Source organism: Alosa sapidissima, chromosome 6 (assembly GCF_018492685.1).
Source record: "Alosa sapidissima isolate fAloSap1 chromosome 6, fAloSap1.pri, whole genome shotgun sequence".
Lineage (NCBI taxonomy): Eukaryota > Metazoa > Chordata > Actinopteri > Clupeiformes > Clupeidae > Alosa > Alosa sapidissima.
Genome location: NC_055962.1, coordinates 37,925,004 through 37,943,177, shown reverse-complemented (window position 1 = coordinate 37,943,177; position 18,174 = coordinate 37,925,004). Strand labels below are relative to the sequence as shown.

Sequence of the window (18,174 nt, the reverse complement as noted above, 5' to 3'; positions counted from 1 at the left end):
AACGTTGCCTGGTGTCCCTTTTAAGACTACTATTTCCTCTGCCCACAACTGTTTCAAAAATGATTAGCTAAGTTAACTGAGTCACATGGTTAGCATAGTTATCATGTTAGCATTTTTATTGAAACTGCTACAAATGATTAGCTAAGTTAGCTAAGCAATGTGGTTAGCACAGTTACCATGTTAACATTGTTAACATAGTTAGCATTTTAGCATAAGTGCTAAAAATGATTAGCTAAGTTAGCTAAGTCACATGGTTAGCATTGTTAGCATTTTTTCCAAAACTTCTAGAAAACATGAGCTAAGTTAACTAAGTAACTTGGTCAAATTAGCTTTGTTAGCATAACTGTTAGCAAACATTAGAGCCATTCCAACTGTCAGTACAGAGCCTTTAAACTATTTGTCTATCAACACGCATTAAACTATCAGTCTGTCAATAACTTTTAAACAATCTACATATAACTTTTAAACTTTCAACATTCATTAAACTATCTGTCTATTAAACTCTATGTCTATTAACAACTGTTAAACTACCTACATTCAACTTTTAAACTGTCTACGTCTAAACTATCAACTTTTTATTAAGCTATGCTATGTCTGTCCTAGCTTCATTTTCATGCACTCATAATTCCCTGGAATTACATTCTCTAGTTTAGTTAATAGTTTATATTTTACTGATAACTTAAACTATGTTAAAATAAATGTCACTGGAATAATTTGAGGAATGTTTTATTTGCAGAACGTGTTGTCTTTCTTAACGCCGTCATGCACCTTCGCGTGAAGTAGAAAATCGATTCCTGAGCAATCGATGCCAACTAATTCAGCACCTTCACTTGGGACAGCACCTTTGTAACGTCGAACGTAAGAGGCAGCGTGTTAAGAAGCTTCCTAAGGGACACTTCGGGAAACACACTTAGGAACATAAACAACTTTGGAAAGATATATCTTGAGTCTTCTTAGCGCGCTAAGAGTGAGCGTTATCGGGGAACCGGCCCCAGATGGATATCTAAGTTAACGATAAGTAAGTTATTTTCAAATAATCGATTGCTCAAAAAGGAGAAAGCTAGACAGCGAGAACAGAGCTTTATAAAACGATACGGGGGCAATACCACGCAAAACTGTCACGTCCGTAACGCCAACTAAATATGGATGTGACAGTTTTGCGCGGAATTGGACCTCTCCTATAGCCTATATTCTGAGACAGGCAATTTTAAGCGCCAATTTGAAGCACCTCTACAAAGCATATATTTTGAGCAAGCATAGGCTAGGCCCATTCAACAGTGAACTGAGACCACAGAATATTTTACGATTTAAGAAGGCAATATGATTGATCCACCACAATCTAGTTAAGCCTACATGCATTCACTGCCCAACAACGTGATATTCCTGGGTTTCCAGGATTTCGGGTCAACATAAAAAAACTAAAAAAAATAAATTAAACTTGCTGATTAATGGGTTCAAGGAACCAGCTGTGGAATATCCATCCTTGTCTCAGCTCAAATTTTATTTTAAGTTCACGTTAAAATCTTAAAAATAGCCAAGGCTACTCAGTTTTTCTCCCCAATTAGGCTACTCTTATCTTGCCTTATTTCTCCTCATTTCAAATGTTGCCTTTTAGGCTACTTATTTTATTTCACATTAAATATTAGGCCTGGCTAGGCCTACAATCTTCTATTTCTTGAATTTCCCCTTGGGGATCAATAAAGTATCTATCTATCTATCTATCTATCTATCTATCTATCTATCTGCGTAAACACGCACGTTAAACATTATGATGCTCCGGACCTTTGCTTGAGGAAATTTTCCGTAGCACGATTCCTAGAACCACACGCATGTGAAGTTAAAACATTTTTAATCGTATAATCTTCATAAATTCTTTGGAGCTAGTGAATGTGTAGCCTAAATCCATGCTTGGTGCACTGTCGGAAAAAAACATTTAGGCCTACTTCTATTTTTGAAGTTATAGGCTACAGGTGACGAGAGCACAGGTTGACTGAACCATCTTTTTGGACTCGTTTTCCGACTGATTTTTTAATTTTTTTGCAACACCGCTTAATTTAGCTTGAAAGTTAACCTGCTACGGAGCAGGTTAGTTCTGTGGCATAAATTCCCATGGTTACCAAACTGGGATTCACGTTAACCTCATTAATGGAACGGAATTCTCACTAAAATTAGCGAGACTTATCAAAATAAGCCAGGTTTGGCCTTTAGCGAGGTTGATGGAATACCCCCCAGCTCTCAGCGCAGTGTTGACTTGCGCGTCTTTTTAAGATGGTGAGCTTAAACGAAGGAAAGCCCTCTAATCGGACGGGCAAGACTGACAAATAGACCAGGTCCAGGCCCACCCGTGGCTACGAGTAGGCTATGCTTTCTAAATGATTTAGCTAACTCCATCGCCATCCACGAACTTAGGCTACTATGGCCAATATCTTTGAAATTTAACGGTCTTGGTTTCATTAGGAAGACATGAATTCTGGGTGGGTTTGGGCAAGCCTCAGACTCGTGCGAGCGGTATCGGAGCGGAACAGAGCGGCCACTCCGGCCTCTAAATTAAAAAGCGCTCCGCTCAAATTCCATCCATATTACACAAAACTATAAAATAATCTAAACTTCATTCACTCTCGGTGTATAGATCAGGACAGACCAGACATGTGGACTCGAGTCAGACTCGAGTCATGATTTTAATGACTTCAGACTTGACTTGATAAAATTCGGCATGACTTGCGACTCGACTTGGACTTGAATACTATTCACTCGAGACTTGACTCGGACTTTGCCTCTTTGACTTGTGATGACTTGACATGTCTCGAGTCAAAAACTCAATTTCCTGATCGTGGACCAGTCACCCCAGAGATGCTTTCCCTCCGCGACTTAAAAAAATAAATAGCGGAGACAAGCGGCCAGTCCAGAGCACAGTTCAGTGCTGCCGCTACCCCCACATGCGTTACGCACTGTGTGTAGGGCACCAAGAGACAGAGAAACGACCAACATTTAGCCAATAACTTGTAGCTTTACTGCAAACTGATTTGCACTCTTGTTAGAGAACGTTTACAATGTCAAAATGCACCAACAGCATGTTGCATAAAGATGATACTTTTCGAGTCCTCTCCATTAAGATCCAACTTGAACTTATGCTAGCCTACTGCATTTAATTGAGAACCCCATCTAAGCACGCACGAGAAGGAGAGAAAACGAGTGGCAGGGTCCAGCTGGCTTGTCATTGTTGATGATGATTGATATTTTCTTTTAAATATAAGAAACGTATAAAAGGAAATCATGAAGGCAACAAATACGAGATTTGGGGAAATTGCGGATTTATCCGGTTCTTACTACTGTTATAAACTGAGATCCAGGTCACTATGACATAGGCTGCACTCACTGTGATTTGGAAAGTGGACAAGAATATGAAGAGTTGTCTTTGCCTTTGTGTAATGGAAATGGTGAGTCTTGAAGTAGGCCTATTCAATAATTTGTTTACATGAAGCACATTGATATGCCGATTGAAACGCATTCCACTCAGCTAGCAAGGTGGCTACTGGCTACCAGGCTCATAATTCACATTTAATTGCAAACAGAAAATGTCAAGCAAGCATCATGTCATACATGCATCTATTTCCAAAGGAATGAAAGCTGTTTGTGCCAACTTAATATCATGCTTATCATTGTTAATATTGTGCTATACATGTGGCACAAACAATGTTTGCGTTTGTGGACTAGCCATAGGAATGGAGCTGGTAAAAAAAAGATAATTATGAGAATGTGTGGACAGTGGCACACAATGGGCTTAAAGTGACAGTGCACCATTTACAAATGAGATAAACAGCATCAAATGTGTAGTATTTCTTAAGAAATTAATACTTTAAAACAAAATTACTGTGATTATTATCTTTTAAATAATATAAAAGTGTTGACCTTGGCTTCCCTTATGAGTCGCCACTGACCGACAGCCTAATAAATTGTTTGCAGGCAAATCTGTGGCCTAGTGCAGTGAAATGCCATCAGTCAAATTATTACTCATACTTATAGTGGGCTCTGCAATTTGGAAAAACAATATATATATATATATATTTGTCATGTAGCTATCCGTTTTGTACAGATTACTCAGGCATGCACATGTGTATATTGTATGCGCATGCATATATTGTAAAAGATTTCAAGACAGAAACATTGAACATATTTTAATCTGTATTTATAAAATAAAATTCTGTGGATTAGATGGAAGTGTTAAAATTATGATCGATAGTCTAATAATGCCATTATTAAGTGAAGAGTACCTGATGACTTGTTCAGGACTTGAAAAAGATTGGGACTTGGACTTGGACTCGACTTAGCTTTGATGAGACTTGGACTTGGACTCGACTTGGCCCTTCTCTGTATTTACTTGGGACTTGACTTGGACTTGAGTGCTAAGACTTGGGACTTACTTGTGACTTGCCAAACAGTGACTTGGTCCCACCTCTGGGACAGACTTGCGGAACAGGGCAACAGTCTAATAGTCCAATACCAAAGGGCCCTTGAAATGCCAAAGCTAAGGAGGATGGGTTGTAACCATGCTAGTTGTCAGCTCTGCCATAAGTAGTGACTGATCACATTCACACATTTTGTTGTTTTGCACTTCCTTTTGCACTTGTTCTATAGTTTGTAATAGTCTTTGGGTAGTTGACAAATGGCCAAGAAAAAGTACTTTTTTTGGAAAACATCACTTTTTTAGAAAAAATACATATATTTATGGAGTATGACAACTGCAGTTTCAGAAAATAGTACTGGTCACTCATTTTGTCAATGACTTAACATATTATTTTCACGTTTTCAGTCAACTGCATTGTAAATGTGTCCTATGGTGTGACATTTAAAAAAGTACGAAGAAATTATATTAAATAACATAAAAAAATACCTCAGACAGAATTGTTCACATTATTAAAACATTAATTTCTTAAAGTGATATTTATTTTACATCAAAATACTAATTAGAATCATTTTCACCATGAATAGATGAACTTGATTAACTTTTTCCTATGAATGTCAATAAAACTTATTCGCCAACCCTACAAAACTGTTTGAAATTGTAGCTATCTAAGAGGAGATATTATTGTAACTCCCCTAATGCCAAACCTGACTTTTTCTAAAAGATATTTTGAAATTAAGATTATTTTTCTGTTGTTTTATGTTTGTCACACCATAGGACAAAACGTCACACCAAAGGACAAAGATAGTCATTGCATAAAGAGAGTCAGAATATATGAAGTGTTTATTGTAACATTGATAAAGGAGAACATTTGTTTTTTTATTTTTCAAAAGTATAAACTGTGCAAAACACGTAGCACACCAAAAGTAACTTTGATTCTTATGCAAGGCTTATTCTTATCTTACACTCAATAAAGAGAGGAATTTTTCGCCATGCGCTCCACTTTTATTAAACCTTGCACCCAGGGGTGTGGCAATTAACGACATAAGGTCTGGCGCATGATCCAAAAATCGCTATCTTACACCATCTAATAATCATTACGCCACTGACCAAGAAAAACCTGGTCTATAGCGAAAAACTGATATAAAGCACAGCTGAAGACATACTGTCACAAGATCAGCAAGCAGCAACTCCTGCAGAATAAATATCCTTAGGATTTTCTATTCAGTCATTCAAACATTATTGGGTTAAGTGTTGCTTTTTTCAGGCTATGTTTTCGATGGTAACCCCTTGTCAGTCCATAGTGAAAGTACTTAACTGTGTTGAACTGTTTTGTCATTGACTACGAGACTATGGTGAAGTTTTACTTTGCCTATAGTTCAAATAATAGGCGAGTAGATGCATATAGGCTATACTCTGCTAGTCACAAATAAGGTTTTAGTAAAGCAAGGTTTAGTGGGATCCCTGTTCCATATGGTCTCGCGTGCAAGCAGCTACAGTGTACCTTCAAATGCACCCCTGACTATCAAAATACCGATGCGCTGTTTGAAGTTGCGCTGCTTGCTGTTAAAGGGAATGATACATATCATTCTCATTGGTTTAATGGATGTTACACCCAAAACACACCCATTACAGATTGAGAAACATAAGAACAACCCTTTTGTGCCCAGCGCCCATCGTTTGATCACAAAATCATGCCATTAAATTAGTGATTGTAGACTGGCTATAATGTCTAGAAACTTTGCGCCTCTGACCATCTGTTTCTAAACGCCAAAATAGGGCCCATAATCCTCAACAGGGAATTTCCATTTTAAAAACATTGCATAACATTCATGTACTCCATTCCATCTAAAATATATTCTAAGAGCAGTTTTTAATCATACTTTACACAGTCATCTACAATGAAATTCTATTCGTTAGTGGCAACACTGGAAGTTCAGAGGGAGGTTGGGTCAAAGGTCTTGCAGGAGGTTCCACTGGCTCCTCCAGTACACTGTCAGGAGACTGTGGTGTGGTTAAGAATGTCAAGTAATGCCTTTTCCTTTGCCCTGCTTCTTTTTTTGATTCCTTCCAAATCTTCCTCAATTCGGTTTGTTTCTTCCTTCCTAGTGCTTTAAAGGTTGTATCAGCGGTAGCGGGGATACGTCACTTCTGTTGATGTTCAAACAAAACAGAGAGCTAGCTCGCTACTCCCTCCCCCTCAAGTGCGCATCTTGTTGGTTATTGGTTGAAACACTCTATTTTGCATTTGAGTGGGTTGCCAACCCTTGTTGGTAGCAATTGTTTTTGTGTACAGATCTCGGAGCCTAGGCTGCCTACAGAGACACGATTTTTTTGACGGCCTGCTTATGGGGCAGACAGCTAGCGGATTGTTAGGAAAGATTAGATGAATGTGATCATTTATGTTTGGGCCTTTTTTGGGCCTGACATCGCTGATACAACCTTTAATGTTGAATGTATCCAATTCCCAGAGAGCCTTCTGTTCATGATATTTGTTAGAAATAATGATAGAATATAGATGAATGGATCAACAGAGAAATGAATGTAATGTATACTCAATTATGAACTCTCTTTTGCACTCATCTCTCTCTCAGTTCTTTCTGTTCTAAAAAAAGAGTTTTATATTTATGTACTTTATGTTATAGTTGTTTTAGTAACACTTCAGAACATTTTATGTAGTCTCCAAAAAACAGCAATAAACATTTTAATTTAAGTCATTATTGAATTTAAAATCATCAAAACTGGTCAAAAAAGAATGAAAAGTATGTTAACAAACTTTATTCATTTGTTTTAATAGCTTCTTAAGGAGGTATTGTCCTATCGTGTGACATCTTTGTCCTATGGTGTGACAGGTCAAAGTGTCACACCAAATGACATTTCCTGTCACACCAAAGGACATTTAAGCTTTTGTGGTAGTTAATAACCATGCTAATACTAGCTGAACTGTCATTAGCAATTGGCATCATGCATTTGCATAATATTACATAGTCCTGCAGTTAAAAATACAAATTTAGATTAAAAAAAATTAATTTAGGGGTGTCACACCAAAGGACAAAAAAACTTAACAACTTCAGTGGTCTGAAAACATAGTTAAATATTTGAACAATTCTGAGAGAAATACTTACAATGTGCACTGCTCATGGGCTTTATAGGAGTCTTCAGTCACATGACCTTGAATGGGGTCTTTCAACTAAATGTAGTTGTCCATAATATTGCCGAACTTAATATCAAGTTATTGCATAACGCCAAAGGACATTTTTTTCTGTGACAAACTTTATGAAATTCCTACAATTTTAAAAATGTATGTATAGGAAAAATGATTGGCACTTAGTAAAATAGACACTTGCACAATTATGCCAGGAGTGTTCATTAACATTTTTAAACATTATTTTCTTTATTTATAAAAGTTGATATTTATGAAATGATGTTGTCTACCGTCACACCATAGGACGATTTTGAGGTTTGGCTCAAAGTAAAAAAAATAAAAAAATAACTCTGGTATTAAAACAAAAAATGCATGTAAAAAAAGAAAATGTTTAATCATTTACAGTATTTTAAATGATAAAAATGTGATATAAATGATTTTTTATCTTCTGTGACGGTGAAAAAGCCATGTCACGTCAACTACCCCTTTGTTAAAATTGCATAAATTACAGAAATATTTTGAAATATTTGTATACTGTATAGTTTGTTTGGTGTTATTACTTTGTTACCTGTTATTTTGAGAAGCTGGTTATTTATTTAATATGCAGTGTTTAATAAATAATTGTTAAATGTACAGAGTCTGTAGTGTATCGCACAAACAAGATGGCAACACCCACAGACCCCCCCCCCGTTGGACGACCTACCACCTTGACTAACACATTTCCTGCGGGAAACCCATTAAGGCCACGTTCACAAACTCTTAGTCAGCTGTATATCCTCTGATTTGAATGTTTACTGATATCTAGGCGATATTTGTAACATTTATTTTGTATTTGGACTGTTATGAAACTATGTAGAAAAATGTAAACATTGTGAAACTTAAAGCCCAAATTTGGAGACATGCATGTCGAAATTTGCTGCAAATTCAAAACCGGATTACTCTGGAACGGCTTAGTGTACAGGGACTGCTTTACACCTTTGTGTTCGGTAAGGTCTGCTGTTTAGTTTGATATATGGTTTGTCATGTGTTGAACGAAGGGTTGGTGAAGTATTCCACCGAGATGAATGGCTAGGGAGATAGGCGCAGAACCTAAAATTTGATTCAATTTAATCATATTACTTAGGCTACTTGTCTCGAGAACGTTTCACCACAGCAATTAGCGGCTATATTGGTTAAAAGCTGAGAAAAAGCTCTTTCATGTGATGTGATACTTGTGAAGTCTGTATGATGAGTAGGCTACTTAGTGAATTGCGAGTAGTTCAACTGAGAAGAATGGGTGAATTTGGACACACTTTCTTTCTTGCCGTGCGCTGTCACTTTCTCCACTGCGTAAAAGACTAAATTCATTTGCGCTGTGAATGCTAAGATTATTTTGACAGGTCATAGGCTAATAAAATACGCTATTAGTTGGACGCAAAGCAGAATATTGAAAGAAGGGGGCACCAAGGCCACCGTGGCCTGTAAACCTCTGAAGGGGCATCACGGCTAACTCAAGGGGCAACGGCGGCCATGGCCGTCGTGAAATTACTACCCTGCCAATAACAACACCTATGTGAGGACTGTGTCATGTACTCCAGCTCTGCCTTTAGCACTGTTGTACCATCTAAACTAAACCATCAAATTGCGCAATTGACTGGACATTTTAAACACACTGAGGGTGTCCCTGTCTTCCATCACCCCCAGATGGAACCTTCTCCCACTGATAATATGTGGCCTTTTTCGTAATGCACATTTAGTTCATTTAGCATGTAATGCACGTTTAGTTCGTACCTTCACTGTTGATAAATAACTGGAGCTAGTTCTTTTCAAGTAATGCATGCACAACACTATATGGAACACCCCCCCCCCCCCCCCCCCCCCCGGTCCGGGAAAATAAATTGGGAATCAAACTGGTCCATGGTACAGAAAAGGTTGGGGACCCCTGTGAGCCCTCAAACGGATAACTTATTCACCTGGAGTAAAGTCACATCTGTAGGCCGAAGCCTCTGTTGCCAGGTATTCTCGGTATGTTTTCTCAGCAACACAGGGGAGGCAAAAAACAGGAAAAGAACTGTAGGAAACTAAGGAAATAAAAAGAAGGAAAAAATGTGTTCAAGCCTCTGTGGCTCGATCAGAAGAAAAATGATCAAGGGGCCCGTTCTCTTTTTATACCTCTTATTCACTTTACACAGGTATGTAGCCAGTGTATAGTACTCTCACTATCATTCTCCCCTTACAACTCCTCCAAATCATTAGTTTCAAAATCAATGCTTATCAATCCATGATCGCACCCTAGTCCACCCAGTCCACCAATGGAGCTGGCGGCTCTTTCGCATCCACAGAAGCCCTCATTGCTACCCCAAGCACACCTGCTGACTGACTTCCTCCCTTCCTCTGACGAGAGTCGTCTGCACAGCCCTGTGACCCACCACTTCCTCCGACTCCACAGCAGGAAGTCTAGTGCATCGGCAGCTACTCGCGTTACAAACAGTGGCAGTAGCAAAACAGGAAGTGACGGAGTTCACTTCCCGCAGTATGGGCAGTCAATCGCCATCTACACTATTTAGGTCTAATTTGTTTATCATCTGTCATTGCAGCATTTGCGCATTTTTATTTGTTTTGGAGCAAGGTGGATTTAAGCAGTTACATGACTAAAAATTCTTTTAATTATAAATGATGATACTTCCCACATTTTCACTTGTTAACTTTGTTTTGCAACTGTAATCAGCAAAATGTCCTTATGGGCCCATATCACTATTTTATATTAATGTGTCAAACAACCAGCATATGTGAAAAAAATCATTTTTAAATTGTATTTTAGAAGGCTACCATAGAAAGCTACCATTGAGGACACAGAGGTCATGTCCATTTTTTCTTCAAGTTCTGTTTAATTTATTAAGTAGGCCTAACTAGCCGGTGCAATTATCCTTGCATCAACGCATTGTCACAAGACACGTCTTTGCAGATACCTCTGACATGTCAGAACGACGTTCTGTGTCCTAAACTATTTAATGAACGCAATACAGCTCATAAACTTCAATTCCCACAAATCCATTGTCCAAAACAAATAAACTTGACTGTTTGTTCATTTCTGCCAGTAATCTTCATTCACCTGACCTGAACAAAGACTGCAACGAAGTTAACGTTTGGAAAGCCAGCAGTAGAGCAGACAAAGAGAAGGAGGTGAGAGGTCCGTGTAACGCTTTGCAGTGCTTTGTTCTATTTGCTCCATCCATCTGATCCAAATAAAAAATGTGTTCAATAATCCAATTTTCTATTTTTTTAACTGGTCAGCAAATAGATAATTGCTGTTATTTTCTAAATGTCTCATTAGTCACGCAAGATAAAGAAAAAACAGAAACTGGATTGGAAACAAAAGTAAAATTCAGTTAATATTGGATTTTTGCCTTTTTTACCGTTTTTGTTGGGGTGAACCACAAGCGTAGGGGGGGTGACCTGATACATAACAGAGCGTGCGGTGTTGGTGATCACATTTTATCAGCGGACGTAGAGATGGAGGGCTATCAAACACAGTTCAGCTTGCATCAAGGTGCCAAGCGATTGATAATGTCAGCTCGAGATCAGAACTTCAGATGCAGAGGGATACATTGCTGCATCCTGACACTTATGAGTAGGCCCTACGTGTGTAGAATGTTCATGTTCTGGGAGGCTTTGGAGACCTACATGAGCATTACCATGGACTTAAAGCCGTAGCCTATAGCAATGTAGGTTATTTGCTGTTGAAATTAATAAATGGATAAACTGATAAATTAGGCATACTCACTGTTGTGTCTTCGTTTAGCCTAATGATAGTCTAGCGTAAAGTGTTAAATAAGCAAAAATGTCCCATGTCAAACAGCTTGGTGTAGCCTGTATAGCCTAGACTGACGTCGATGCTTGAAAGCATTCTGCTTTGGGGAATTATTTGCTATGGTATGGCATGGCCATGGTATTCAAATGTACTGTAGATATGTTCAACATAGGCTGAAAGTTATGTTATGAAAGTGTTGGTTATGAAAGTGTTAGTTATTAATCTCTAAAGTAATGAGTCAAAATCACGCACAACTTCAGACGGCGCTCTCTTCCACCCTCTAGCCTGGCCCAGCTAGATGCTGTTCTCCCACCGGTGCTCATGGTTCAGTCCAACCACAAGGGCAAAAAAGGAAAATTAGAAAATTGACGCATCATTTCAATTTTTAACTTCTGAACAGAAAACCGTAACTGTGTTCAATTGAAAATCAAAATATGCAACAATAACCCATTTACTGTGTAGAATGGATAACGTATTTTTAAGCCTATTTTTATATTTTTTCATGTGAATTCTGCAAATAAAACATAGCACTGCAAAGCGTTCCACGGACCGTGAGAGAGGTAATGGTTGAATACAATAACGATGTAATAGGGCTACCAATCTTACCTACTTGTGGCTGCTGCTCCCTTCTCTCTTAAAAACAATTGTGGGTTGAAGATTCTGCGATTCCTTCTGTTTGGAGTCCTGAAGTGAATGTCACTTCAGTGCCCACTGCCCACTGTAAATAATAGGGGTGGGACAGGGGCCAGATAACGACCCCCCCCCCAAAAAAAAAAAAAAAAAAAAAATCGCCTACGCTGTATTTTGTCTTTCTTGCGCAAACAAAATGTGTGCGTTCTTAATAGCCTGCGTAATTCTGTTTCATAAAGTTGAACAAACACATGCAGTAATTTTACAGATAAATAGAAATAGCCTACTGTCATGCAGTTTATGGGGTAGGCCAACTTGGAGTGAATTTACACAAGGGAGATTCTTTCTCTGGGCTACTCGTAGCTGAGCAGAGTTTGGTGCAACGCGTCAGTAATCACTTTACAGTTCCTACAGTGTGCGAGCAAAGATATTCAGAATTCTGGGAAGGCGACAAGAATATTGGCAAAAAAACAAAACTCATCGGAGAAGGCTACTACTGAGCGGGAAACCGTGCACAACTAACTAGCTAATGACTAGTCTGATGTCAATCAGATCACAAATTGATTCCAAAAAAAATATCAGGGTGTTACAAGCTAGGACTGCCACTGTTTTCAGTGTGAAGAAGAGCATCTAGTAGACTATTAATGACAGAAGGAACGCAACTCGCAAGCGCACTTCACTCAAAGCAGTTCAATGTTTTGCAAGTGTGTGCGAGCTGGGCAACAACGCTTCCATAAAGCAATTCGAACTTCAAGCAGGGGCGTAGCAAGCGTGGGGGATGTGGGTGTTATAACGTACACACTTTTCCTGGAACACGATTCTATCCCCCACACTTTTTGTCAGATTAAAACGAAAGTAAAATATGGAAATAAACGCTCACATAAAGAGTTGGAACCGTATGTCCAATAAGGGTGGGCTCTGATAACGCACACATAGAGAGACACAAATAGGTCTGTTGATTTGATTGAACGGTCATCCAGCCAATCACATCAAGTTAGCGTCAGTTAATAAGGGACCGTTCGTTATTTATAAACAGGGTCACCGGAGGAAAATAGGGGAGGGTCATGTCTTTTTATTCTTTGTTAAGGGGAGGGTCACCTAACTTTTTTTGTCTAGGAGGGGGGGTCACCCATCTTTTGTATTAATGAAAACAGCAAAAAATCAAAGTGGCTTGTTTGATTGTTGATTTCTGTCGCCATATAACGTTCTCTTTCGTTCCATAGCTCTGTCAACATTGAACAATTAAAATAAGTGAGATTTCCCGGGTTTCTCACGCAAAATACGGAAAATGTCAACATCCGTCCCCATTAACGTTGGAAGGGTTGGAGCAACAAAGTAGCCTACTTTATTCACGCCTAACAGCCTATATCCATTTGGTCAACTTTATCCAGCCCTAAAAAAGCTAAATTTAACTTTGGTTTGCTTGTAGTTTACCATGTAGCCTAGCCTAACTTTAAACAGTGTGCATGCTTATAAAGCATACTTGTGCTTCATTCATCCACACATCCAGCTCCTAACGTTTTGACAAGCATTTCTACCAATTGACCTTGTTCCTGCCCATCTCTAGCTTTGCTGTCTCCATCCTTTCTGTTTTTGTTGTTTGCAAAAAAATATATAGTAGGCCCTATTTATTGGTAACCAGCAACAAGTGCAATTTGTTAATCGCTGTCATTCTCTCTCCTGCCAACAAAAATGTCTTACGTTCCAAGTAGCAGTGCGTAATTCTGCTTCATAAAGTTTAACAAATACATTGGTCATATAAATAGCCAGTTTATGGTCTACAGTGTAGAGTTGGTAAGTTATGGTAGACCAACTTGAAGGGAATATACAGGGGGATTTCTTTGGCTCTTAGCCTGGCAGGTGCGCACGTAGACATAGCCTATGGCCCATAGACATAATATACATAGACACCGCATTGGCTGCTGGAAACAAGAAATGCGGCTGCCATCTTGGACCTGTCATACTCCTCATTGCTTTGCAGCAGAAAACACAAGATGACAGCACTGTGCAGCATGTTCCTGCTCAAATCGGCGGACCATACTCGGGGGATTTACTTTTCACAAGTAAGATTTAACATTACCGTACTATTGGTTGTATTTTGTATTTTCGAACAATGTGGCCTGTATCATAGCTACATGTATGACCTTTGCAGCAAAAAAAACCGCGTGAAAATCTGTTCGGTATTCAGTGAGATATGATTAATTAAGTGTGCTGACAGCTCATTGCACCGGCCAAACAGATTACACTGAGTGGAGTGGATGACCGGTCCAAGATGGCGGCTCCAAATCTCGTCAGCGCTAGTAGGGAGCAGCGGTCGATGCGGCGTCTATGTATATTATGTCTATGCTATGGCCGAACACTGCAAGCGCCAATGAATCGTGCTCTCACGACAACCACGTCGTTAACTTAAATAGGCCTGTAGGTTAACATCACTCTGAGTTCACATTCAAGCAAGCAAAACGATGATTTGAATAAATCTGTTTCTCTGGAAGGGCAAGGGGTAACAACAGGACAACACAGAGACAGGACAGAATGCAGGACTAATGTTATGAGAGTATTACAGTAATATGGGATATTCTACGGGAAAATATTAAAACGGCAAGACAGCGGGGAAACGTTAAAATGATAAACCCGGAAAAAGTTGGCATGTTAGGTATTTTTCGGTCTCTGTGATTATTTGTGAAATTGTGCAAACGGCCTTTTCAAGTCATTTGAGAAGGAAGGAGTGTAGCAAGCTCCCAAATTGACGCTCGTCTGAGAAATTGAGTTTTGGATAATGTTCAGCTTCGGCAACTTTACAATGACTGAGGAAGCCTAGAGATGAGTCCATAGCAACAAGTTCATGTGTTGAATTTGTTATTACCCAGTGTGCTTTGTTGAATGGTCTCAATGTTTTATTGTTTTATTTCATGTGAATACTTAGAGGAGTAACTTATTTCAAGTAGGCTAATGCAGTTGCAGGAAGTGTGCATTTAGTTTCCATGCTTATTGTGTTTCCACAACAATGTTAGTGAGTAAATCTACTGAAATGGCCACCATCTTGGTGAAGTGTGATGTGTAAGATCAGAAAGCAGAGGGTGAGTTTAGAACAACAGTTTTTATCGATGTATTTTCATAGCGCTTTATATCGTGGGTGGAATGTATCGTCAACTGGCAGGGGAGGGTCATGTCTTTTTTTGAAAAGACTGCTGGAGGGTCGTTGATAATTTTCTTGCAGGCAGGGGAGGGTCATGCAACTTTTGATTGAAGCGCTCCAAATCCCTCCGGGGACCCCGTTTATAAATAACGAGCGGTCCCTAACCCGAGCCTCTCCAGTAGGGGTTAAAGATGAACTGAACTGGAATTTGAAGTAAAGGTGATATAACAGATGTATTTTATTTCTTCTCATTGGTACAATGATTAAAATGGCTGAATTTATTAAAAGGGATACAATTGTACGTTGAAAGTGTTGTTGTTGTTACATGGGCACCGCCATGTTGGATTTCAACAATCGGCTACGTCACTGGCATGGTAAGCTACTCCGCACTAGCAGCCATAGCAGATAATGAGTCTGAGGCTAGCTGACATGACTGAGGAAACTAACATTAGGCCTAGCGGAGTTACATATTGGCCATAAGCTGTTTATCATAGGCTAGCCTACATCACAAAATCTCATACAAAATGAAACCAAACTAGTGAAACAAAGGCGAACACTTTAACAGGGGAAATTAATTGGGCATGAATCATACTGAACGCTATTTTGTCAATGAGCAGAAACACACACGGCATTCAAACTATTGATAAGATGTGCACTATGGAAACTGGTCTGTAACTTTGGACGAATAAATGCCATTGACTTGACATATCCTGATATCCTGAAAAACCTTTTCTTGCTTACTTTATCGCAAACTCGGTGGGGCAGCTTGTAGTCTTTTTCAATTCGTAGAAGGGCGAGCCCACTGTCTATGTGCCATGGAGCCTAAGTTTCAACTTCGGCTTCGTTCACCCAATGCAGTCACTGGTCGCAATTACAAAGTCCGGGAAGGTTCGTTCAATCTTTTAAAGTTTTAAGTGCAGTAGCCTATCTGTCCCCTTTGGAATAATATCTCGAAGTAGCCTCAGATGAGGTCCACTACGATCCAACCTAGGAAAGGGCTAGCAGCTAAACACCTTGGAAACACTCTTATGTCAAACTCCACAAGCTAGCACTCCGACCATAGAGAGTATAAACCATGACTCCGACGATATCACAGATCGATAATAATGCGTTTACTAGCTGGTAACTAAATCACAGCGGGTCTGTAAACAGAATCCAATGTCCCTTTCTACTCACCCTGAAGCCAGTTGTTCACCGTCTCAGGGCAGATTGTTGATGCGAGGGAGTTTAACTCGCAGTGCTGCTATCCAAGAGACTCGTGCAATATCAACATCCACAAGGTAAAAATCTGCAAACGTTCCACTAACGTTAGCCTAAAATAAACGGCAAAATCGTGTATCCTCCGTGTATCTGGGGTCAACTTGGGGTGACAAAGTTTTTTAACAGTTTCAAGGGAGGGAGAGAGAGCCCGTGTGAGTTGCTGTTACGAGTGCCAGTAGTCCAGACTGCGTTAGCTTACATTGCCGTGACAATGCGTGTATAGCTTATTTGTATGCACCGTAGCTTCGCATAGGCCTAATGTAGTGGTGGTGAGTGAGTATGCAGTTGTGTGGAGGATGTACAGTAGGCAATGTGTGTGTGTGAGGGATGGAGGGAGACAGAGAGACAGCGTGCGTGTTGCTGTCTCAAGCGCCCCTTGTCCAGTTTTCTACATGACCTGTAGGCTAGGCCTACAGTAGCCTATGTTGTACATTGCACAAAATGTATACGCCCCAAAATAAACACATACATAAATAAACATATTTTCCCCGTCACTTTGGCTTCCTCGAACATTTTCCCTACGTTTCGCCACTGCTTTGAAACAGATAGATTCCAGTGTCCATGCTCCGGCAGCGCCCACACAGTCATTTTCACCCAAATGATCCTACTGAAGATTGAGCTGGAGCCTGAAACCGATCGTCCCCCATCTAGTGGTAGTCAAGACACTACAGGCTTGTCCCTCACAGGCTCAAATGTGTAACCCATGCCATTAAAATGACTAATTTTCGTGTATACATAATATGCTGCAGCTGTTGCCTATAGAACTTCTCAGGTCCTACCATGCCAGTGACGTCATTGAAACGGGCAGCGTTCTAATACTAACAAACGCAATTTTGGTGTTGCTTAAAAAAGGCTACGTATTGATTTTTTTAATTACATTTTTTAGTGTAATTTATTTTTAATTGTCATAATCAACACATTATCAATGTTGATTATTTCAGTTCAGTTCATCTTTAAGTCATTGAGAGACCTCCCTCTCCCGAGCCGCTCTGATCAAATAGACCTCTCCAGAATAAGTCCCACCCCCGTAACTTCCGTATCCATCCAACTTCCGGGCGTCGATTGTCTATGGGAAATAACATGGCGTTTCGAAATATCATACCGGTAAAACATCTGTAGGTAGCGAAGTAGAAAAAGCTGGTGGGCAGATTGGCTTACACACTTCTGCCATCTAGTTTCCACTGGATTTTTTGATTGTCGGTGCCGTTTAAGTAGTATAGCCTACTATAGACTATACTACTTAAACGTCTTACTTAGAACTTAGAACATCTTATTTGATCTTATTGATCTTACAAACGTCGGCGGCATTTCACTGTCAATGTGTGTCGTTCTACATCCACTGGAGATCTCAATGTCTTAAATACGATCGCGTTCCATTTAGAAGATCTTATTTTGATTTTTCAAAACAGCGGCGTCAAGACACATTTGAGTTCTAGCCTACATCTGAGAACTAGTTATTTTATACAACTGCAACTTCTGAAACAATAAGTTAAGTGAACTAAAGATTTTTCCCCTATGTCAACAACTGGGGCTTGTTCTGGGAGAGGCCCAGTATGCTGAAGCGTGATGGTCTCCACCCAAACCAACATGGAGCCAGGCTACTCTCTGACAACATAGCGTCTACACTGAGACATTGACATTCTGTAGAAAATATTACAGATTCACGCCCCCCAGGTATTGATTCGAATGGCATTATACATGTGGATGAGTCTGAGAATGTTTTCTGCAGGGTAACATACAATACTACTACCATAGATCAAGCTGTGTCATGCAATAGCATGACTTATGCTCATAGTTCTATTCCAACGTTG

The 18,174-nt window shown here is 39.5% G+C and overlaps 1 protein-coding gene across 1 annotated transcript in view; it reads right to left on the bottom strand.

The window, feature by feature from the left end:
* Positions 1–12,027, bottom strand: part of LOC121711568 — a 313,646-nt gene extending 301,619 nt beyond the window's left edge. Inside the window, exon 1 of the mRNA XM_042095273.1 lies at positions 11,944–12,027. The gene's annotated coding sequence lies outside the window, so the exon portion shown is untranslated. The remainder of the gene's footprint in view (positions 1–11,943) is intronic.
* Positions 12,028–18,174: the final 6,147 nt, after the last annotated feature.